Raw genomic sequence first — 23,992 nt, 5'->3', positions numbered from 1 at the left:
TTGGGTTTATCCTACATAAAAGTCCATCAGATCAGGTGCACGAGCAAGTCAACAGGTAACGCCTTCATGTCCTGTCCAACAATCGGGAAAAATGTGGGTAAGCTCTTTCGTAGACACAAGCAACTAGTGAGCAGGACATCCATCGTGCTCGTACCACGTACCTCTACATAATTCGTTCTTTCTCTCTCTCTCTCTCTCTCTCTCTCTCTCTCTTTTTTGAATCATCAGTCTTCACGAATTCCTCTGCTGTGCTAACCTCTGCATCTTAGAGTAGCAATTGCATTCTACCACACTACGTTCTCAGTTATTTGCTGAATATATTCCAATCTCTTTCTTCTTCTACAGTTTTCGCCTTCTAAAGTTCCCTCTAGTACCATGGAAGTCATTCCCTGATGTCTTAACAGAAGTCCTATCATCCTGTCCCTTCTCTTTGTCAGTGTTTTCTACATAATCCTCTCCTCTCCGATTCTGCGCAGAACCTCCTCATTCCTTACCCTATCGCTCCACTTAATATTCAGCATTCGTCTGTAGCACAATACCTCAGTCCATGTTTCACTGCCATATAATGCTGCCCTCCAAAAGTACATTCTCAGATATTTCTTCTTCAGATTAAGGCCTATGTTTGATGCTAGTAGACATCTGTTGGCCAGGCAAGCCCTTTTTTCCAGTGCTAGTCTGCTTTGGATGTCTTCCTTGCTCCGTCTCTCATTGGTTATTTTGCCGTCTAGGTAGCAGAACTCCTTAACTTCATCTACTTCGCAATCACAAAGCCTGATGTTAAGTTTCTGGTTGTTCTCATTTCTGCTACTTCTCATTAATTTCGCCTTTCCCCGATTTACTCGCCGTCCATATTCTGCACTTATTGGCCTGTTAATCCCATTCAGCAGATCATGTAACTCTTTTGCACTTTCATTCAAGATAGAAATGTCATCAGCGAATCGAATCATTGATATCCTTTCACCTTTAGTTTTGTCGCGCGGAGTGGTCGCGCGGTTTGAGGCTCCTATCACGGACAGCGCGGCCCCTCCCGCAGGAAGTTCGAGTCCTATCTCGGGCATGGGTGTGTGTGTATTGTTCCTAGCATAAGTTAGTTTCAGTAGTGTGTAAGTCTAGGGACCAATTACCTTTGCAGCTTGGTCCCTTAGGAATTCACACACATTTGAACATTCACCTGAACGTTTCTTTTATTTCCATCATTGTTTCTTCGATGTTCATATTGAACAGTAGGGGCGGTCTTACATACTTTTTAATCAGAGCACTTCGTTCTTGGCCGTCCACTCTTATTATTCCCTGTTCCCTCTTGTACATATTGTATATTATCTGTCTCTCCCTACAGCTTACCCCTATTTTTCTCAGAATTCCGAATATCGCTTTTTCCAGGTGAACATATCCTATGAATTTGTCTTGATTTTTCTATACTCTTGCTTACATTATCAATCGCAACGTCAGAATTGCCTTTCTAGTGCCTTTACGTCTCCTAAAGCCAAACTGATCGTCATCTAACATATCGTCAATTGTTTTTCCATTCTTCTGTATATTATTCTTGTCAGCAACTTGGATGCGCGAGCTGTTAAGCTGACTGTGCGATAATTCTTGCGCTCGTCAGCTCTTACAGTTTTCGGAATGAATGGCTGCAGTGGCCAGGGGAGATGCAATGATTCATCCCAGTTCTCACAAAACTAGTTCTGCACGATGCGAGCTGTGTGAACATTGGCACTGTCATCTTAGAACATTGCATCACAATTGGGGAACAAACGTTGTACCATGTAATTGATCTGATCAGCCAAAATGGTCACATAATTCTTGCCAATAGTGCGACCTTGCGGAGTAGCCATGGCGCCCATGGAATATCACGATATGGCTCCCCGAATCACCACCGAAGCCCCGACATGTTTCAGTCTTGGCATGTAAACTCGGACAGAAGTGGGAAACAGTATGAAACAAGATTCATCTGGCCAAATGATTTTTTTTTCCATTGCTCCATAGTCGACGTATTATGTGTTCAGCACCACTTTTTCCTGTATGAAACGTCCCCTTAGAAAAATTATACATGACTGTGCTTAAACTGACACACAATATTTTTAGCGCAACGCAATCTGACTTTCAAAAATCCCTACAAAAGAATGGCCCTGACTAACAGTTAACCTATAAGTTTCACAAATCATGTACCTTACAAAAATCTTGGTTACTCGAACTACTGCAACACAGCGAGCGCCACTACTGCCAGCTAAATAAAAGATTCAAACTACGGAAGGCACTAACTACTGATAGGCATAGTTACAAATGAAAGATTTTAATAGAGAACAAACAATGTATTTACCTGAATATATATATATATACATATATATATATATATATATATATATATATATATATATATATATATATATATATATATATATATATATATCTGTTCATGACAACCATTCTTACAAATTTCAAAACTCCGCCATCTCTTTCCCCACATCCACCACTGCTGGCGGCTCACCTCCAACTGCGCAACTTTACGCGCCGCTAACATCCATCTGCCCAACACTACAATGGCGAGTATTACAACAATGTCAACCAGCCACTGACTGCACGCAGCACAGCCAGTGATTTTTCATACAGAGCGCTATGTGGCGTTACCAATAAAAAACCTAAACAGCCTACTTACACCTGTAACGGGCAGTTTTTTTCACTGATCAGTAGTTTCGAATTCGAGCTGTCCCTGTAATTTCATTCTTATGAAGTTCCATTCGTGTTGTTTTGTTGCTAAAAGTGTTTTGGAGAGTGGCATTCGGTTCTGCAGTATGTTTTTGCGCTGCTGTTCTATTGTTTTTTGTCATAATCTGCTTCAATGACCGTTCGTCACGATCACTCAACAAACGGTTTCGTTCGCTTTGGATGTAGCGGGTGATGATGTTTCTCCACTTTCCCTGTTTGCGGTATAAATCTTCGATACAGTGTCTCTTGAAATACCAGTCATTTCGCGTACCTTTACCGAAGCACCCATCACACGAGCACCAACTATTTTCTCATATTCGAACTCACTTAGCTGACACGTAATGCACTCACAACTACAAAGACCACTCTTTCTAATGACACTTGCCACGTGCTGAGGACATTTTTCACAGGTGCCTTTGGCAGTCAAAAACAACAGCGCAACCTGCAGCCTCGACTGCGAAATTATTAAATGTTCAAGCATGCATTGTCCAATTCCTATATATTATGTCGTATATAAGGAAACATACCGCAGAGAGTACGTCATTTAGATATCGCGTCTGAATGTTGGTTGCTTCATCGTCTTCTGCCTCGTGTGAAAATGATAAGAGGCAAGACCATGCCCGCAGACACTGCTGTTTATCGTTACACAATATCGCTGCACGCGTTGCTCAGCATCCCCCAACTGTCATGCGAATATCATATCGATAGCTGCTCAACAGTCCCACGTGAAGAGTGACCGAGAGTAGAGACATATTGTTCGCTCAGCCGAGCTCGGTCGTACAGCACCTTACACAAGTTGAATCAGGAAATCAGTTTGTCTGCAGCAAGACAAGCACCTACACAGGCGGGATGACGACCACGTCTCGACCACCGCGGACTGTCAACTTTTGGTGCGGCTTGACTTGATGCGGCAACCGAGATTGAGAAAGGTGTGCGTCGCCGACAGTGATGTACCCTACAACAGTTATACAGCAAGGTACGATGCAGTATTTTCATACAAGTACCGGTTCTGTGTGCAGTATCACGATGGACTAATCCGTGTGCAAGGGCTTCGAAAAGGACAAAATTTTCCAGAGTGGATTGGGCGTCGTCATATCGGCCCAGCCGGCCGCGGTGGCCGTGCGCTTCTAGGCACTTCAGTCCGGAACCGCGTGACTGCTACGGTCGCAGGTTCGAATCCTGCCTCGGGCATAGATGTGTGTGATGTCCTTAGGTTAGTTAGGTTTAAGTAGTTCTAAGTTCTAGGGGACTGATGACCTCAGATGTTGAGTCCCATAGTGAACAGAGTCATTTGAACCATGCACGTGGTGTGATGGAAGGTAATACCATAAGTATGCAACACGATCATTTCTGTTTCATATAGCCGATAATTTGGCCAGCAGACGTCACATTCCTGACATACTCAGTTCGATGGCCCCGCCTTATCTAGAGGTACCCACAATGCTTTCTTTCAACAAGATAACGCAAGGCTCCATGTTGCTCATGCTATCCTGTTCTATCTCGATACAAAGGAAGTTCGATTGTTGTCCTATCCAGAACGTTCTCCATTCTGTTACCCATCACAGATGTCTGGTCATGGTTTGAAGATAGAGTGACACCCCGCCACTCTCCAGGCACTGAGATAAAGCTCAAGCAGAATGGAGTGACACGCCCATACCTGTCATCCAAGATAAAATGAACTTAGTGGCCACTGAGAGCCGTTGTTCCTGCCGGAGATGGCAGCTCTGTGTATTCAACTGCTCACCCTGTGTACGCTCTAAGCACCGAGAACTGTAACTGTGTAATCTTCCGGTTATAGTGTGGGCTGGTAGATATGGAATGAGGAGGTTCTCTGCAAAATCGGCGAAGTAAGGAACATATGGAAAACAGTGGCAAGAAGAAAGGAAAGAATGAGAGGACATGTGACGACACATGTCTGACCAACATTTGCTGTCCTGGAGTCTGCTCACGCGCTATGAGTGCAGTCGAGTCTGCTGAGCACTCCGGCTCGATGGGACTGGGAAGTACAGTACCATCCACCATACTTCCCGGACTTAAATCCTTGTGTCTTTGATTTGATTCCGGAGGTGAAGGAACCACTTCGTGGCTTTCGCTTTAGAACTGTTCCAGAGATTCGACAGGCAGTAGACCGCTCCATTCGCGTCATCAACAGAACAGGCTCTGCTAACGGTATACTACGCCTTCCGCATAGCTGGCAACAGGTTCTACCGAACGCTGGTGACTACTTTGAAGGACAGTAACGGGTGCAAACATGTAACACTTTTGTATCGGTTGTGAATAAATAGTTGCCACTATTTAAGTTCCAAGCCTCGTAGATTTCAAAGCGACACTCGGTGTGGAGATTGTGACATTCGTTTCTTTTTTGTAGTGACCATATTGAGGAGGTCATTGTCAGGAAAGAAAGAATATATAAAATTACTGTAACTTAAATTTGAGTTTGTACTATTGCTTTTATGAGTGGTTTCGAAATTAAAAAACTGGGGAAGTTTGTAGTTTGCATGCAAACATTATTAAACTTAAGTCTACTTTTGCTTGTTATTTAGAACTATATTTTTTATGACTTTGTGGGTTCATGGAAGTTTTGAGATGTGGGACAGTGTCTAGGAAAAATGCAAATTTGCTTTCAAATATATCACCTGAAATGTGGGGTGGTTGAAAACGGTTTGTCCTAATCGTTCCAAAATGAAACCACCTTCTTGTTTACCTTCTGTCAATTTATTCTTGCATTCGTCGCTTACTACGACAATAGAGGTTAATTTTGTGAAGAATTCTAAACTTATATTTTGGGCCCATAGCAGCTTACCACAAAACGCAAACTTATATTTGTTTTCATTCTGTTGGGAGTCAAAGTATTAAAACCGTTTCTTATTTCTTTGAGAAAACAGAAAGTTGGAGTAAGATTCCTGTATGCTTTAGACACAGTCCACGTAGTTCTGATTTAACAGATTGGTTAACGCATACGAATACACTTGGCTCCTACGATTAACACAAGTATCATAACACTCCGATGCCATTTCCGACGTCGTTCGTTGTTTCTCTTCCTAGCAGAGTTGTATTCTGAAGTAAATGCAGTGTTTCTGCAAAAAATGATTTTGAAGTGAAAACTTTAGTCCCTTATGGTACATTGTGGCACAAATAACACACTTCATTTTCATTGACTGCTGCTGTTACCTTTTTACGTCAACATTTCATCTAACATCATCTGAAAGTTGACGTTCATTCATTAGTGGCAATCAAATTAATTGCACAAAAGGCAAAGCCATAGGCTTTGCTGTGAAAGTGTTACACGCCATCCGAGTAGACAGACAACACGTCTTGAGAAAACAAACAGACCCTCTCGAGGGATATATTGATCCAAGCTGGTCATAAATTACGCAGAATTCGTTCATGTAGCGCAGAAAACATGGACTACGAGATCAACAAGGCCCTAAATTAAAATATTCATTACGCGATTTGAGTGCTCAGAGCTGCCAACAAGGCGGTAGAACCACAGCGTCACGTCAGTTTTTGTAAGACGCTGTGACGTCCAGATCGATTTGAGGTGGTATTTACTTTCCCTGACTTTGGAAGAAAGTTATATATATATATATATATATGGACATAGTCTTTCGGGGCAGAGGGATATTTTGTTAATCGATACCACGTAGTTGGAAACAACAGTGTGAATGCAGTGTCTGTTGGATTATTAAGATGCTGTTTTCAGATGTTCTGTTGCATGACAACATACCATCCATACCGATGTGGTAGTAGTGTAACGCTTGAACGATTCACGTAGCTTAGCTCGACCTAAGCACCAGAAACTTCTACTTTTTTTCGTAAAACGCAGTGTACTTGAGTGTACACCACATTATCTCAAGTAAGGATCTAAGACAAACAAAACCGTATGGCCCAACACACAGGTAAACGGCACTGAAAAGCTGTTACATTGTTGCCAACTGCCTCGGTTTGGCCGCGCGGGATTAGCCGAGCGGTCTAGGGCGCTGCAGTCATGGACTGTGTGGCTGGTCCCGGCGGAGGTTCAAGGTCTCCCTCGGGCATGGGTGTGTGTGTTTGTCCTTAGGATAACTTAGGTTAAGTAGTGTGTAAGCTTAGGGACCAATGACCTTAGCAGTTACGTCCCATAAGATTTCACACACATTTGAACATTTTTGCCTCGGATGGCATTGTCATTATTTTTGGAAGTAGTCTATGTACGTGTCATTCTGCTGTAAATAACTCGTCTCCGTAACGGATGTCGCTAATGCAGGAATGTGCGATGCCGCTTGATTAAAAGGTAGTCTTTGTGCTGAAAGAAAATCTTTAGCCAGCAGGGACGTATACAGTGGTGGCGTCGAATTTCATTATGACAGGCCTCGCGTAAAGGTCATAGGCTGAGAGAAGGCTAACTTCTCCACAGAGTCTCTTGGAGTGAGATTCGGTGAAACTGTTGGTGATCCCTATGGTGCATATGTCGTCAAGCTCTGCATCTTCGTTGGTGTAGTTCGAGAGGAGAGGGACTGCGTGGTGGTATTGGCTTTCACTCTCTCGCTTATTTAATCATCAGCAACAGCACAGATATGACACTACTGTAACATGCGCGCTGCACGGTCACCTATGCATGTGTTACGACATGTAGCGCACACACACACACACACACACACACAGAGCCCAAGTGACGTCAACAAGAAAGACTTGCGCCAGGCCGTGATCACACTAATAAAACGAATACCTCTAAGTAAATCCGCTTGGTATTTACAGCTTTAACAGAGGCCGTCAAATACACAGGGTATTTCAGAAGTGATGGTTAATAATTCATACATGGAAGGTACAGGCCAAAATTTGATAAATAGCTCCAATAAACATGGGTCCGCAAACCAACCGTTGGCACTGTACCTTACTGGCCTCACAGTCAGTTATCAACGTGAAGGCACTATGGACAGATTTTTAATTTTTTCTTTGTGGTAAGGACTATGGGACCAAACTGCTGAGGTCATTGGTTCCTAGGCTTAACCACTACTAACTTAAACTAACTTATCCTAAGGACAACACACACACCCATGACCGAAGGAGGACTCGAAACTCCGACGGGGGTAGCCATGCGAACCATGACGAGACGACCTAGACTTCACGGCTACTCCGCGTGGCACTATGGACACACGCACTTCATGTATGGCAAAGCGAATGACAGAGGCTGCTCGATTGTATGAAGAAGCTTTTTCTCACCTCAGGCACCTAGACAGGTGTACATTCACCGGGTTATATCAGCTCCTTAGAGAAACTGGTAGTTTCACACATCTTGTACGAGAAGGACGACCCAGATCCATAACATATGATGTTGAGAGCAGGGTGTTATGCATCGTACATGAATGTCCTTCAACAAGAAGGATTGTCACCTGTTACGTCTGCCACAGACGGCCCCTGCCAGGCAGCCTACACTCAAGACACCTCTGTGTACCATATAACATACACAAGCACTTGCAGGCGCAACCAAGAGGAAAACAATTCTTCAAAACAAACAGAACTTGCTAGAGACTAATGCAAACCTTTTTCTGCAGAGATCGCCTCACAGATACAGGGAAAGTTGGAGTACTCCGCCGGCTTACGGCGGCTTCATAAAGCCAGCGCAGCAGCAGTACAGGCAGTTCCTCACGAAGCTAGGACCAGCTCCAACAGACCTCACCAATGCTCTTGATAAATGGTCGTCTACAAGTTATTTGTTTTCGTATAGTGAAAGTATAGTTCAGTTTCAATAAACGACATTATACTGAGTGTTCTACTATACTGAGTATTCTCTACTACTAGAGTGTACCATGAGTCATAGTGGATTTCACATCGGGAATTACTCTGTTCATATCATCTCCAACGAGTGCAAGCTCTCAATAATGCAGACTTCCGTCCTAGGGAGAATTTCTGCCAGTGGGTGCAACAACAGTGTACCTTGAATCCACTGTTTGTAAGAAGTATTCGGTTCATGGATGAGGTTGAATTCACTCGTGATAGTATATTTAACTAGCATAACTGTCACATTTGGGCCGATATCAGTCCTAATGCTACACACGAATCACGACATCACCAGCTTTACACGTTTTACGTCTGGAGAGAACTCCTCGGAGACCCCATAATTGGACCATACTTCCTACTAGAGACTAACAGGACAGCAGTACATGTGGTTTCTGCAGACTGTACTTCCAGATGTACATGATGATGTCCGTCTGAACCAGCGCCTGCACATGTGGTTCATGCATGACGCTGCTCGAGCACATTTTCATTTACGAGTGCGCTGGTTTCTAATTCAGACGTATGCGCAACATTGGGTAGGTAGAGGAGGGCCTGAGCCATGGCCTCCAACGTCTACATATTTGAATCCCATGGATTTTTGTGTGCGGGGTCTCGTCAAAAGCTTGATCTACTCTACCGAGTTGAATTCTTGTGAGGAATTACTCTTGCGGATCTAAGCAGTCTTACAGCATTTACAAAATTCCCCAGGACTGCCTGAGGGGATTCGCAACTCATTTCAGAGACAAGTTCAGTGTTACATTCAGACGCATGGACAACATTTCAGACACCTACCTTAACGTTTAGAGATGCCTCGTCTTCGTAGGCACTGATGAACCGCAACAGAAAATGTGTTGTATCTCGACAACGGCTGAATTGTGGACTCGTGTTTATTGGAACTTTTTACCTAATTTTGGCCTGTACTTTCCATGTGAATTATTGACCATCGTTTCTGAAACACACTGTATATGAAGGTGAGTACAAAGATATGGTGATTCCTATGAAACAACAAGAAAGTTTCATAAAAAGCATGGTTCATACGGAACAGTGATAGCTGTAACTCCGACAATTTTGTCAAAATTTTCAAACAGCTGCGAATTGTAATCATTTTTAGATGCTACCTAAAGTGGTTAGTGTTACACGTACCGTAGGAAGGATCTGCGAGGATATGAACAACAGAAGGAGAAACAAGCTAATAGGTACTACGTAGTTGCAAAAATACGGCTGATGAAATTCCTTTAAAGATCCACAGCTCCAACAGCTTGAAGAAATGGATAAAGAGAAATATCCTGCTAGGATAGGGCATTTCTTATCTCAGAATTGGACAACAGCCTGGATTCAAGTGGAGAGAACGTAAATTCATGGCCCTCTGCAAGAGATGGCAAGTGTACTTGATATTAGATTAAAGAATTTCAGTGTCCTTGAATTAGCGCTACAGTTATGTTGTTGATGTTCCTTCAGATAAACTCTCGATAAAATAGTGGTATTCTGGTAGGAGAGTCACATTAAGGATTCTGATATTATTGTTGTGACGTGACTCTCTTGTGAAATGGTAAGTGAAGTCTGAATAAAGTTCAGCAAATGATATTGTAACGTTGTAGGAGAACCCTTGAGAAATTGAATATGGTGATATTTCAATTTTAAAAGGTTTTAGTGAAAATATTAGCTAGTAAAGGTCGAAAACGACTTGACTATTAAATCTAAGACAGCTAGCACATTAAAATTTGAACAGTTTTCTGGAAGATGTGATAAATGTCGTATCACTATACTTTTATATCAGGGATTTCTCCATAGAGATTCGTTAAACACAAACATTACCAGTATTAACAAATTATAAAATGAATTCTAATTCCTACGCTATTACTCAGTTAAAACTTATTTCGATTTGTTAGTCCATAAGACATAAGATTGGTTCGATCTCAATCAAAATTGTATAGAATAACTCTGTTTTCACCTATCAAAACCATGAATTGTTTACTTATAATGATTACGTGCTGGCTATTTATAAATTACTAAACGCCACAGCAATTTGAATGAAATATTAATAAAGATATTAATATTTTGTAATATATTTAAATTTATCAAAAAAAGAACAACCTTGCTCTAGTTAAATGCTCACTCTATAATAAAAATAATTGTCTGCATAATCGAAGGAGTCATCAGAAGGAATGTTTTCAGCTTGATTTAAAATTTGCTGTCCTACCTGGTTGTCATTGGAAAAATAATTCATCAAAGATATATGTTGCAAAATATTGAACAAGTTTCTAAGCTACTGACAGCTTTAATGATGAGTAATGAGGGTATTTTTCCCTTAGTATTGTACCAGCGGACATCACAAAGTTCCTTTCAAAACATTGTGGACTGCAATGACAAATCTGAGTATCGATATTTGAATTGTGCAAAAAGCGTTTTGCAATATCTACATACATGTGAAAGTGTATTTCCTTAGTTTAGAGAAGAGTAGGGAATGAAAGATTATAACTTACGAGACTAAAACAAAGCAAAACAACAAACAACATAAAGGGAGTATTTTCGAAACTACTCGCCGTGTAAATACCTGAAATCTGCATGTAATGCTGTCTTCTCCCACTAAATGCATTGCAATCTGATGATACCCTGGTTACCATGCTGTTCAGTAGGCGGTAAAGATGCTGCTGCTCACGACTCTCTCAATTTCCGACCGCAAGCTCCTGAGGTCATTTAGCACGTCCCGGAAGCCTCTGAGACGACGCATTGCAAAATTAAACTTATTCCAAACATGCTTGCATCAGCAAACAATTCAGTTCGGTTGATTGCTTGAATAATGTGTTCATAATGTTGACGCGGTACGTTTGTGCCCTATCGTCTTGAATGGTGAACCCATCACCCAAATGTTGACTGCGGTGTTGGACAATAGCTAGGAGGATCCTGTCGTGATACTGAATGGCCCACAAATTACCCTCAACAGCGGTGAGAGGTGTCTGACCTCCATACGTGAAACCAGCCTGCAATCGTTGGACTGCACAATTGGCAATTTGGTTTGCACCTTTGCGCCTCACACCCTTCTACGATAGTCATCGGGTGTCAGACGAAACTTGCAATCATCAGTGAAGTGCTCCCGGCGACACTACTCGAAGTTAAATTCTGGATATTTATTTATCAACACATTTCGTGCACCATACTGTTGCTCGTAACGTGACGCCTAGAGGCCAAATTGATAGTATCGAGACGCTTGCACATTTCGCTTGGGTACCTGTGAACGTTTGTTTGTGATGATCATCAATAGCTGATCGCAAAAGACCACTACGAATCACATTTGACAGATCAGGAGAGTACTGAGCAGGATGTTCCTTAGTAAAAAAAACTACAAACTATGCAAGTCATGAGGGTGGTACAAAACTTTATTCGAACAAAATCAAATGGCTCTGAGCACTATGGGGCTTAACATCTATGATCATCAGTCCCCTAGAACTTAGAACTACTTAAACCTAACTAACCTAAGGACATCACACAACATCCAGTCATCACGAGGCAGAGAAAATCCCTGACCCCGTCGGGAATTGAACCCGGGAAACCGGGCTCAGGAAGCGAGAACGCTACCGCATGACCTCGAGCTGCGGACTTTTATTCGAACAGTTGTTGAATTAGTTACGTCTTAAAATTATGTAACACTACCGTGTACAATATTTATTGTTAGAGGTGTCGACATGAAACGTCCTATAAATTGCTGAGTGTAGAGGATTACACATTTTCGGGAAGCTTTATCTTCTTCTGAAGTGTACAATCTTCAAGTTGATCTGCAGCTATACACGTTTCCCTTCATCTTTCTGACTTCCTGTTCATTGCCGTATGCGTACCATACCGTATATTGCTCATAATCTACTGCATGACGACGTATTGATTCATCCTTCCCTCAATACCTCCATCTGTTATTGTTCCAGTACTGTTATTGTGTCTCAAAGAGTGTATATTCTTGCCTGTTTGTGGACGCAGAAAAGTCTGGTTTCCTGTACTCTCCTCAGCACCCCCTTCGTTGGTAAATCTGTCTCTCCAGCAGATCTTATGCACTCTTCCGTAATACCAAATCTTACAGCGTTTCTAACAGTGCTCTCTCTTATTTTGCTGCTGTCCAAGTTCCATACCCGCATAGAGCCTCACTCCAAGTAAATAATTTCACGATTTGTTTTCTTATTTCCAGACATACAATTTTGACCTGCTGTATTGTGATCACGATATCTTTCAGCTTCTACCACATCCCTTGTGGCATCCTGCTTTCCACATGGGTGAAGTTCTGTACCACTTCTAACTCCGCTCTTCCAATTCTCAATCTAAGAGGTTCAAACTCTTACTCCGTACTGCTTACCACCACTTTAATCTGTTGTATATTCTCATACAATACTGTTTATAGAAAGTCCTTCTCGTTGTGCTGAGGATCTTCTATAGGTCTTCTTTCGTCTCCGTGACCACAGCAGCATCGTCTGCATAACGCAGCATGTCTCCCTCCTGTCCAGTAATTTTCATACCTACCCCAGGTGTTTCACGAACTTAATCTACATCTTCCTGGATGCAAGCATTAAGTATAAGAGGAGAGGGTGCACATCTTTGTCTCAGGTATTTACTAATCTTTGTTACTTGTTCCCGCTGAAACCTCCTAATCACAGTTACTTCATACTTACAGAACCTGAGAATCACCCGCAGCTTCCTTCAGCATTCTCAACATCTCTTGCCAGGTAACATTATCTGATGCCTTTTTCGGGCCTGTGAAGGCAAAATATGTTTTTTTCTGTAACTTCTTTCCGATAAAAATCCCCATTGCCAAACTCGCCTCTCTTGTTCCAAATTTCAGTCTGGATCCAGTCCGATCTTCACTCAGCATCTCTTCCATCTTTTCAGTTTTCCTTAAAAATACCTTGATGAGGCTTTAAGCTCGGTAGCTGCCACCTTCTACGGTATGGAACTCATATTGCTTTTTGGAAGTCAGAATCTCTCCTAAACAATTCCAGTAGCACAATTTTCGTTAGTAAAACATTCTAGGATTTTCAAGCTGCGTCAAGTGGTTTACTGCCCATTGTGAAGTGGATGACTGTCGTGTGGTTTTCATTGCCGTGCCTACACAGCCGCGTTGTCGCTAGTGACTTCGTTCGTGACGTCACTCGTGCTCTGTCCCGCAACCTATATGGTAATGTTTTGGCCGCGCGACCGCCTGGCCCGCGCTTCAACTCCCTCACCACCGGATACCACGCTGTACTCAGCTGCAATCCGTCGTATCTATTGAGTGTTGTCAGAAATTCTAATCTCTATGGCCTCGTTTATCACGCTATCCCAGAAGCCTTTAGTCCGTTTAATATTAGACGTCTCATCGAATGCAATTCGGTGTCCGTTTCCCAGAGCACGTTCTGCTATAGCTGACTTTTCGGGATAGCGCAGAGGGTAACACCTTTCATGTTCTATGTGGCGCTGTTCAGTAGCGCGAAAAATCTGGCCGACATAGACTATTCGCACTGTTGAACAGCCCCGCATAGAGCATGAAAGGTGTTACCCTCTGTGCTATCCCGAAAAGTCAGGTGTAGCAGAACGTGCTCTGGAAAACGGACACCGAATTGCATTCGATGAGACGTCTACTATTAAACGGACGAATGGCTTCTGAGATAGTGTGAAAAACGAGGGCATAGAGATGAGAATTTCTGACAACACTGTCAATAGAGACGGTGGGTTGCGGCTGAGTGCAGCGTGGGATCCGGTGTTGAGGAAGTTGAAGCGAGCCCGGCGGTCGCGCGGCCGAAACATTACCATATATGGTACGGGACCGAGCACCAGTGACGTCACGAACGCTGTCACGAGCGACGGCGCGGATGTGTAGGCACGGCAATGACAACCACACAACAGTCATCCACTTGACAATGCAGAGGAGATCTCTGCCGAAAGCTCGTGGGCAGTAAACCACTTGACGCGGCTTGAAACCCGAGAATGTTTTATTAATGGATATCGCCGCGAAAGCATGCATTCGTACAGTATAATCTTCATTCTGTCGCCAGCGTTCTTGATTGCTGCGATGTCCGTTGTTTCCCTCTCCCGTATGTCTGAAAGAGATTTCTCAAATTCTTAGACAGTGCGGTTCATTTTATGCTGTTTCAACAGAAAGTGGCACTGCTCTTTACTCTTTAGCAGACTAAAAGAAACTACCGCACTTCTTCCTTCGACTGTTTGCATCATACTCGGTGAGAAACACAAAACAACAGACAGTGTTTTCTAGTCGTAAAAGTTCCAGGCACCACTTTCTCAAACGAGCAAGAAGGGACTGGTGTGCGCGGGAGATTCCAGCCGTGCAGAATTCTGACGTCTTAACTGCGAGTAAGATTGGCGACCTCTCTCCATTCTCTGCACCGGTTGGCAAAGTCAATCTTATCTCCGCGTTGTACTGCGCTGTACTAGCCAAGCAGAGAGCTACGTAATCGCGTTTGCGGACATACTAATCTGTAACTGTATCCAGCAAGAACGCTGCGACGTCGACGTTAGCCCAGAGCGGCGGCGAGGGAGAAAGGCGGTGGAGTGGTGGAGGGGTGCCATGGAGGTTGCGTCGTTGGCGCAGAGCTTGGGAGGCAGCCAGTTAATTGGAGCCCTAACCCTCCCCTCATCTTCGTCCTCGCCGTCGTCTTCGGTGTCCTCGTTCAGAAGAAGAGGGAGGGGGGGGGGGGGGATGAGCTACGGATCGTAAATACGCCGAGGTCGAGAACTGCGCAGCCCGCGGAGACAAAACAGCGTCCAGTGCCGGCGCGAGAGACGGGTTAATCTAAACAAACGGGCGAGTCGCCGGGGCGGCGACGGCGACAGCAGCGCCGCGGCGGGCGAAAACGGAGGTCTCATCCCTGCGCCAGGGGACTTGCAAGGACTTCTCAGGGGCTGCCAAGACGTCGCAAAATCGTCACGTGGTGCGATGGCCGTTACAGTCGCTTCAAAGTGGATTTCGTGCTGCGAGAGCACACTGGGCAAAACATTTGACCCATCCTCCATGTGACATCACGTTAAGACCGTGTAATATCCTACCTTGCCTGGACGAAGACATCATTTTGTTGAGGAAGAAAGTTCACAAGTTTCTTCAGGTATGCCGTATCCAGCTAAAGCCACTCACTGACGATAGCGTCCCATAGACCTATCAAACTAATGAATATGAATGCGTGTTGTTTGTCCTTTCGGACATGTGTCTTAAAGAACAGACACCAAGAGGAATCCGAATTACGTAAACGGAATGTGGTGGGGGAAGAAGGGAGAGGAAATGAAAGGAACTATTCATGTCAGCTGCATCGGGCATTTTTCGGAATGAGCGACGATGACTGACAGATGTGGGCCATAACGGGATTCTAACCAGGGCTCTCCGGCTTATTAGGCACTTGCCTTAACCTAGAAAGCAGGAGATCCCCGGTTCGAATCCCGGTCCGGCACGCATTTTCACTCGTGGAAGCTGATTCCGCAAAATGCCCGATGCAGATGACGTCAATAGTTCCATCCCTTTCCTTTCCCTTCTCCCCCTTACATCCTCAATTTACATTATATGCACGTATCTAAGCTGCTGACTCTACATGGTGTCTGTTCTTTCGGACGAACAGACACCACACATTCAAATAACTGATTCGCCTCGATTAGCATTGAATCCCCCACCTTCAATGCCGACCCACAATTACGTTCGACTCCCTGTGGGACTCTCGAAGTAGCGAGCATGGAGGACTTGGGAGGAGACTGCATATAGGTGGCGTAAGGTGGGATTGTGAATTGGCCGGGAGGCGTGACAAGTCCGCACAACACAGTGCAGTGGCGCAGTGGTTAACCCAACTGAGAGATAAGCAGGAGATCCCCGTTTCGGATTCCGGTTTGGCAGACATCTTCGGTTGTCGCCGTTGATTCCACATAAAGTCCAGATGAAATTGAAATCAACAGTCCTTCCCTTTCCCTTTCCTTTCTCCCCCATACTCCTCCAATTTTCATGATGCCTAACAAATGCTGCACTGTTGCTTGCTACACTGTTAACAAACAATGGCGTTAACACCGGATGATTTAGCGGCTCAGTCCAGGTGCGTTGTGGTACCAGAGTGTTCGTCAGATCACAAACGTATGCTTGAAGCCCTGCGAGCGTGGCTGCTGTTTTCTTGGTAAATGAGAGTGTCCGCAACACATTCATCATGTAGATCTAGAACATCCTGGTCGTCGAAAATGTTGGGATAAACACTCTGGCGCATGTTCTCGGTAACGTAGCTGTGTGTACGAAGGAGATAACGGCGCTATTGCATCTGAGAGAAAGAATGGGCTGTGTGCAATAGAAGTGTAGACATTTAATTGAAAGCGACTTTTTATTGATTTTCGTGTTTGAAAAATCGACTGTGAATTGAGGAACTATTTCCTAGAAGCATTTATTGTGAAAACCAAAGCAGGCACTAAACTTGAATGTGAAATCTTGATAGGTACATGCCTTGCTGCTATCATAAATATTGGCGTAAGTATCCATAGTTGTGCCTGAAAACAGTGTGTTTGCAATAGAACCCAGAGAAATCCCATCTCCGTACCTAACTTGAAGTGTTCAAAGCTTTTATGTCATATTGATTTCTTGAACAGCAGTTTGAAAGAAGAGCATTTCCTTTTCAGTTTTCAGTGGTCATATTGAGAACTGCGACATTATCTAACGGATATTCTGCTAAGCAGTTGCTCTCTACCCAGTACTGCATAAGAGAACACCAACTGCGATTTTACCTGATGTTGTTTCTTCAAATGGCTCTGAGCACTATGAGACTTAACTTCTGAGGTCATCAGTCCCCTAGAACTCAGAACTACTTAAACCTAACTAACCTAAGGACATCTCACACATCCATGCCCGAAGCAGGATTCGAACCTGCGAAGGTAGCGGTCACGGGGTCCCAGACTGTAGCGCCTAGAAGCGCTCGGCCACATCTGCCTAACTAGGCTATGCACGGCTCTGTTTATAAAGAATAACTCGATGTCGTAAGTTCGAGCCATTCACGTCTACTTTCATGCCAAGCACCTAACTTGCTGGAGTTGTGATCCTGCAGTCAAACTATGCACTGGTTAGAAAGTAATGAAACGAACAGACATAGTAAATAAAGATGCTAATATCTGTAATTGATGTAGATGACAGAAAATTACATTGAAGAATTTTTATTTAAGAATCAACGGAGAAATAACACATCCAGCTGGTTGCAAAATAATTTTTCAATATTTTATGAAATGGCCATAACGCCAATTGAATAAATTGTTATTTATTTAATCACGATCCAGGTTCCGGTCTTTTATGCCATTATCAAGTGTTTGCGTTTATGTCATTAAAATATATTGCAGGATATCAAGTTCAAAATTGGCCATAAATTAAGAAAAATTTTCGTTGCCCCAGAAATTTTTCGATACGCTGACCTAGGTTTCGGCACCTCTATGATGTCTTCATTATGATGAAATATTAACAAGCGTAAAGTTACATCAGGAGAAGTCACGGTTTCGAGCAGATAATCAGAACTCAAAAATTAAAATATCCCCTTTGGTACGTATACCTTGCAATGAAAAACATCAGATCTATTCAAGAATGTAAAACTAAAATAAACAGAAGAAGACGCTATGATAATTAAGTATAGTACAGAATTAATATTATTAAATGCAGTAAAATCGTATTAAGAGTGTTGCGAGAATGCTGGAACAATCCTTAAGATAATAGTCATCGAAGACCTGCGGAACCTAAGACTATTTCGTGATCACAATACACGAAATATTGGTCAGCTCAGCTAATTCAGATTTCAGCATTACGATTTACAAAACACACGAAATACAAAGAGTAATGAGTCATACTCTGTCTATTCGCAATCCCATAATGAAACGCAAAAAGTCAGAGTTCTAGTCTGGAGCATATACAGTCCTCTGGAAACATAAACCTCCTTCAAATATTTAGCCGCGCGGGATTAGCCGAACGGTCTCAGGCGCTGTCCTCCCTCGGGCATGGGTGTGTGTGTTTGTCCTTAGGATAATTTAGGTTAAGTAGTGTGTGAGCTTAGGCACTGATGACCTTAGCAGTTAAGTCCCATAAGACGTCACACACATTTGAATTTTTTTTTTTTCAAAAGTTAAAGTATGGTGGCAGCTGTTCACAGCCCAGAATCAGTCACCCACATTGACTAACCCACATTACAACAGGCATCTCTGCACAAACATCAAACCACCTAGAATCATTCCCATGAGTTCACCACTCGAAAAGTCCCTGTTGGAACTTGGCTACAGCAGTGTTTCGCCACGGTCTGCTTCTGGATTGGCTGAAGGCCATCCACCCCCATCCCCCTCCCAATAAAAATATATCCTTCTTATGTTCTACAGACATGTTTCTGACTCAGCTTGAGCAATTTCCGCACTAAACTAATATATTGCAACAGCATTTAAAGAAAGAAATGTTACAAACTTTCGGTACTACTCAGACCATTGAAAATACAAGACCTTCAGCAAAGAGGGCGATATTTATGGATAAGCTTTTGAACCGCTAGCACACTTTTAATGTCGTTAACACTTGTGCCCTTTTGCTTATTAAGCATTAACCAGAAATTTATACCTTGTACACTGACGGAAAAAGCATCTTAACACCAAGAAAGGGTTGTGCGACATAAACGGAAGTTGGTAGGTGTGTCTCTACTTCTGAAAGGTGATGTCTATTCAAATTTTATGTCCGTCACATAACAGTGGTGCTAGTAGCGTCACTATGACGATGTAAATAAGGTTTGCCTTAAATACATGTGTGTGACAGTCGTGAGTGTTATTCACCTTTGACACTGGACGTTGTGAGTTACGCTTGTCAAGAATGTCTCTAAGGTGACAAAGACACCACTATAACATCTCTCAGAGTTTTAACAAGATATAATAGTGCCATGAGAAGCTGGATTTTCCTTCTGCAGTACTGTGGAAATACCTGGCAGGAATGTAGTCATTGCACATGAATGCTGGCAGAGGTGGTCACGAGAATGTACTGTCACAACAAACCGTGCTCCAGACAGCCACACTGCATTACCGAGAGGGAAAACGATCGTGTCCATACTCGTGTAGCTATGACGCACCGTATTGCGTCTGCAGCAGTAATTTGAGCAGCAGTTGGTACCACAGTGACACAACGAGCTCTTACAAATCGGCTATATCAAGGACTCCCTGTAGCAGTTATTCCACTGACCCCAAACCACCACCATTTCCGACTTCAGTGGTGCCAATTGAGAGTTCAGAGGGAAGGGTGGTGGTCTGTTGTGTCTTCTGTTGAGAGATGGTTCTTCCTCGGAGTCATTGATGGTCGTTTGTTGGTTAGAAGGAGGTCATTTGAGGAACCTGAAACTAATATGCCTGCTTGCTAGACACTCTGAGCCTACGTCCGGACTTAATGGTCTCGGATGCGATTTCGTATGACATCAGGAGCACTCTGCTGGTTATCCCACGCACCCTGACTGCAAATTGTACGTCAGTCTGGTGATTCGCCTTGTTATGCTGCCATTCATGAAGAACATTCCAGGGGCTGTTTTCCAACAGGATAATGCTCGTCCACATAACTCTGTCGTAACCAAGCGCGCCCTACAGAGTGTCGATACGTTGCCTTCAAGTGCTCTAGCCGACCACGTATGGGACATCGTAGGAGGAAAACTCCAGCGTCATCCAAAACGAGCATTAACCGTACCTGTATTGATTGGGCAAGTGCAACAGGCATGGAACTCCATCCCACAAACTGACGTCCAGCACTTGTACACACAGTGCATGCACGTTTGCATGCTTGCATTCAACATTCTCGTCATTACACAGGTTATTAATGTACCAGCATTTAATATTTTCAGTGGCTTATCTCGTTGCTACGTTAACCTGTGATTTTGCAATGTTAATCACTTAAGTATGTTACCTATCCAAGTGTATTCCCGAAATTTCATTGCGCTTCTTTAATTTTTTTTTGGTGCTCAGATTTTTTTGTCAGTCTATTATAGTGCTTCCCAACCTGGGGCTAATTACTCCCTGAGGGCGAAGTTAAATTTTCTGAAGAGTACAAACAAGTAGGTTGACTGTGTTTCGAGTATGAAACTAAATTGCTTTGAAAAGATCATTACAATTATGATTATTTAGTAAGATTGTAATAAGCTTTAAATAAATAACCAATAATTTTATTTTTTTCAAATATTAGTATTAATGAGTGACAGAATGCGGTGAAGATTACAACCCGTGAAAAAAAAAGTATGGGATTGACATGATGTTAAATCCCCAACGAATGTATGGACAACACCTTTCCTGCACAGTCCACACCTTTGCACACATACTGTGTACCACATATATATGACACCAAAATCTGGATATATATATATATATATATATATATATATATATATATATATATCCATTGCCCCTCGTGATTTGTTTGTATGTTGTCTATCTTCGAAGGATTCGACCGCCTTCAAGCTGAATGAACTATAGTATTTCGAAAATGGAGGGGGAACTTACACGCTGCAATGGTAAATGTGTATTGTGAGTGAAAAAACGGTGTTTGCAATTTGTGTGAACAAGAGGAGTCCCTGAAGGCTGCAGAACGGAACATTTGACTGACAAAAATTGCGGAGGGGAAGGTAAGAGCACTGTTACAGTAGCACGATATATGTCAGCCAGTGAGGTAATATGGTCAAGCCAGAGTTCTTTCTGTAGACTATATAACCATGTAACTACGAGGCGACGAATTTGCGAGTGTGCACGTTCTGATACTTATAACGGCCAACTAAATATTGCTTTGGAATATTTTCAGAGGGTACAGGTTTTGGAAGAATGTGTTGTAATTGAGGAGAAAGAGAGCTTTGAATAAGACCAACGAAAGTTGCCACAAATAACACTTTTGGCGTAACTGAAAACTAGAGCTGGCCATTCGGAGAAAAAGTAAAACCCATGAGAAATTTCAGCAGAGCGTCAGGGGAGACCTTTGTATTTAAACCAGATGTGAGACAGATCAACTTATCCTGCAAAAGTGGGATTACGAGATGAAGTAATTTAGAGTCACTGCTGTTGGAAGCATGTTCCAGTCTGCCCAAGCCGCAACCACATGACATCATTGATGGCTGGAATATCTGTGTCTATACAGTGTCTGCATCTTTGCACTACAATGTCCTTCTCGAAATGCAACCATATGTACACAATATCCACCATCCTCTGATGAAGAATTTTATTGAACGTTCCGTCGATGATGCGTCTATGACAGATGCAGGAAAAATGGGGATGGAAATAATTTCTGCCCTTTTCAAAGGAACCATCGAACATTTGGTTTAAATGCTTTCAGGAAAGCTGGATTTGAACCATCATTTTCCTGAATGGGAGTCCAGTGATTTAACCCCATGATCATCTTGCTCAGCACCACAGAGATTCCTGTCAACCATGCACAGTTCAAAACTCCGTGTGTTGCCTGGTACAGTACTAACACATCATTCCCCGACTCGTAATGAGATGATAAATGCATTCCAGTAAAACTCCACATAGCAGTGGTTTGTGTATCTCAAACTCATGATTTACTAACGCTTATGAAAGTGACTCTGAAGTTATTACAAATAAAATGAATATGTTATTATTTTAGTTGTAAGTCTGTGACAGAAATGTATGAGCTCATTGCATTTGTACACTTCATTTCAGGATATGAATTATAAAATAATATAACAAATTAAAACTAATTATAATGTACCAGTAGTAATGTAATGTAATGGCCAGCGTGTCTGACTGCCAAGCAATGACCAGGGTTCGATTCCCAGTACTGCCAGGGATTTTTCCTTAGTGAGACGACCGAAAAAGGGAACACCGAGGCACGTGATGCTAGCTGAGGAGGTACTCGTCCAATTAGCAGCGACTCCACGGTCTGAACAGTCGGCGGAAAGGCTGGAAGAGCGGTGTGCTGACGCCACGTCCCTTCCTACGACAACTGATGGCACCATTGGCAAAGAATGACGTGGCGGTCGGTTGACCCTAACTGGCTCATTAGTGCCACAACGCGGAGCTTTGCTTACTTGCTTTGCTATGACATTTCTGACGAGGGTGTACTAACCCTTGGATTATTTCTGCTTTCAAACTTCACAGTCAAATTTATTGCCTGATCCAGTTCATCAAAAACCAATCCATTATCACTGATTAACACATTTAACAGTCTTAAATCAGCTCCAAAAGCTCGTAATCATATCATTTTAACAATTGTGTAAACGACTTGTTAAATTTCAACTAAACAGAAATACACTGAAATCTATTGAAAAAAAAAAACGACTTGTAAACTGTAGAGATTTACTTATCATTAATATACCAAGTGCTAAAATTTGTGCAGGTCGCCATCCTATAATAAACCACGGCGCATCTAAATTCTTCTCGAGACAAGACTTTAGTATAAAAGCGATCTATCTTCAGGGATCCAGCAAAAATTCGACAACTCATGCGGTCTGATGATGTAGGCCACTGAACGCCAGGGGTATGTAAAATACCCGTGTGTGTGTGTGTGTGTGTTTGTGTGTGTGTGTGTGTGTGTGTGTGTGTGTGTGTGTGTGTGTGTGTGTGTGTGCGGACAATTTTGTACAGGGTACACACTGTGCGTACTATTCAACAGTGCTGAGTAGAATATGAGAGATGTTTTCGTTTTCGGTACCCTATGACATCAGCCCTAGCTGAGAATGGTCAAGAAAATGGACATCGCATTCAAGTTATAGAGTTGAAAGAATGTGGCAAAACCTTTAATAAGACGGCGTCCTCCAGCTAAGTACTGCTTGGCACCCGGCCATCAAAAGGTTGAGGTGGGTGAGGAGGGCGGAAAACGTAAACATTACCTTATACGGTGCTGGAGAGAGCACCAGTGACGACGCAGAAAGCAGCGTGTTTATATAAGAATGGTACCAGAAATCAAAACACAGTCACCACTTGACAATGGCCGAGAAGTACCCGGTCGAAAGCTCGTGGATTTTAAAGTACTTGATGCGGCTGGAATTTTTTCGTTGTTGAGAATATTTAGGGAACCAGCATTTGCTACAGCCTCTAGCATAAGTCTACTGCCAGCAATGTAGATTTCGCGTAAGGACCATAAAGGTAAGGGAAATACGGGTACTTATGGAAGCATACAGACAGTTGTTTTTCCCTCGCTCCATTTGCTTTGGAGTAGGAAGGGTACTTTGTGGCGCTGGTACAACGTATTCTCCGCCATGCACCGTACGATGACTTGCGTGTATGTACATAAATGCAGATGGCAGTGAGAGCCAGGAATACGACTAGCATGGAAGGCGCCGCCATTTGCAATCCTGACGCCCGCTACTGGGGTGCAAGATGGCGTGGGCAGGCGGTCACAGCAGGAACGCCATATCCGCCGCCTGCCGTACTCGTGCGGACTGACAAACTCACTGCTAGTGATTTCTTTCTTCACATTCTCTTCTCACGATGAAGTGCTAATTGAACGTCACTCTTTCCCCCATAGTTTCTCCGTTAACAGAATCCCCAAAAATCTGACAGTCTATTCAGCAACAAGAATTTATGAAGTTTCCCGGCCGGTCGGAGCGGC

General features: G+C 43.1%; 1 protein-coding gene across 1 annotated transcript in view; it reads right to left on the bottom strand.

The window, feature by feature from the left end:
* Positions 1–23,992, bottom strand: part of LOC126273023 (LIM/homeobox protein Lhx3) — a 695,247-nt gene that overhangs the window by 625,180 nt on the left and 46,075 nt on the right. The gene's annotated exons all lie outside the window — the stretch shown is intronic.

The sequence above is a fragment of the Schistocerca gregaria genome, chromosome 5 (genome assembly GCF_023897955.1).
Source record: "Schistocerca gregaria isolate iqSchGreg1 chromosome 5, iqSchGreg1.2, whole genome shotgun sequence".
NCBI classification, from domain to species: Eukaryota; Metazoa; Arthropoda; class Insecta; order Orthoptera; family Acrididae; genus Schistocerca; species Schistocerca gregaria.
Note: the sequence above shows the minus strand (reverse complement) of the source record. Positions and strands in the feature narration are given on the sequence as shown.